Source organism: Sarcophilus harrisii, chromosome 2 (genome assembly GCF_902635505.1).
Source record: "Sarcophilus harrisii chromosome 2, mSarHar1.11, whole genome shotgun sequence".
Classification (NCBI taxonomy): Eukaryota; Metazoa; Chordata; class Mammalia; order Dasyuromorphia; family Dasyuridae; genus Sarcophilus; species Sarcophilus harrisii.
In genome coordinates, this window is record NC_045427.1 from 315,105,106 (window position 1) to 315,107,254 (window position 2,149).

Sequence of the window (2,149 nt, forward strand, 5' to 3'; positions counted from 1 at the left end):
AGTAGACAGCTGGCATTAGGTAGAGGGATTTGTTCTCTGGCAAGTGGTTCAGTATCACTGGGATGGGGAGATTAAAAGGCAGTGAGATTTTGTTAATCACTGAGGAAACTGAGTTCACATAGAGTATACATGGACCAGGAGAGGTCTGATGAGAAAGAAAAGTGATTAGGTGATTTAAAGTTATGCCATGAGGGATATCAAGGAAGGTGGTGGTGATGTGTCTTGACAGGCTGATTATAGAAAAGCCTGGAAAGACTTACATGAACTGACGCTGAGTGAAATGAGCAGAATTAGTATAACATTGTACAGCAATAGCAAGATTGTGTGATGTTCAACTATGATAGACTTATCTCTTTTCAGCAATTCAACATAGATTTGGGATAGAAAATGTCATGTGCATCCAGAGAAATATAAAAGACAAGACAGATGAAAGCATACTGTTTTCACCTTTTTTTCCTGTTTTTTTTTCTTTCTCATAGTTTTTTCCTTTTGTTCTGATTTTTCTCTTCCAACATGACTCATGAAAATATGTAAAAAGTGAATGTACATGTGTAACCTAAATAAATGAATTAAAATTTAACAAGATTATATTAAAAAAAAAAAGTCTGCCTCATGATAATAGAGGAGGAGGTGTGTGGCAAGGAGGGTGGGAGCTTGATCAGGAGGCTGGAGAGGTAGCCTATCCAAGTGACTTCCAGAATTAGAAAGCAAGAATTAACAATCTTATCTCTGGGGCAAAAAGGAACAGGGTCTGATGGGAGAGAGGAAATGTCCTCTGGAAGGAGGAAGGGAATAAATATCCCATCCCTCTTCTGAATAGTCATATGTGATTGTTAAGTGTTAATTTTCTATGTTTTGAATACAGTACCATTTTATGGTTTTATTTGCTTTTGTTTCATCGTGCATATAACATTGATGTATTTGCTAGCCATGTATACTTTTGTTTATAGATGTACATGTTTAAGTTATATCTTTTTATTCTATAGGATTACCTATGTTATTATTGCTTTGCTGTTATACATATTTTGCTCATATCTTCAATGTGTGTATATAGGATGTAGATGTTTACACATTTGTATATGTGGAGTGTGTGGGTATGCTTAGATGTGTGTTTTATGTGTATTGTGTAGGAATTCTGGAGCAAGGAATTAGGATAGTGGTTTGGAATAGAGGTGGCAATATGGGGTTAGTCCACAATTTTCTCAGTGTGGTTAGAACCAGATAAAAATATAAGTGGAAAATATTTAAGAAAAAATTAAAAATAAAAAAAAGATGAACATTCCATCTAAAAACCGTCAATATTTGGCCCGATACTTATGTACGGAACGTTCCTACTAGAGTTTGACATCACTAGGGAGAACAGAGTGAAGAACTTGCTCAGGCTGTTGCCCTATGTTTTTGTTGATTTAAATGGTGGCGGGGACAAGGAAGGAATAGTCTTTAATCAAATGCTTGGCAATAGCACTATCTCCTCTCCTCCTCAGGAAACTCTTGCAAATCAGGGAGACTGGGAAACAAGGGACCCTGGTCCAGAACAGAGGTCTCAGTTGGGGAGACATGACTCTATAACTTTGACAGGTAACGAAGGGGATTGTCTGTGGTGCGTATGTTGATATGTATGGCGTCAAGTCAACAATCATTTATTAAACACTACATCAGACACAACGAAAGGCAATTAACTGTCCTTGTTGTCAAGGTGCTCCCCGTCAAATGGGAGGGACAATTTTGTGTAAACAAGATATATAAAGAATAAATTGGAGATCATCTCAGAGCGAAGGCACAAAGATTAAGGGAGATCAAGAAAGTCTTCTTGCAGAAGGTGAGATGTTAGCTAAAATTTAAAGGAAGTTTGGTAAGCCTGGATACTGAAAGAACGGTAGGGGTGGATGTTAGGAAAATGCCCGGAGGTGGGAGATGCGTAGTCTTCTTTGAAGAACAAATAGGCGGCCAGAGTCACTGGATCACCGAATCTTGTGGGGAAATATACGGTATAAGTAGGAAAAAGCCCGGTTATAAAGGACTTTAAAAGCTAATCCCGGAAGTTGTTTAATCCTGGAGGTAATGGGGAGCCCGAAGGTTATTGAGTGGGCGTGTCCATTGTGTGCGGGTATGGGGAGGGGAGTTGGGGGCGCGCCCTCAGGGCGGGGGT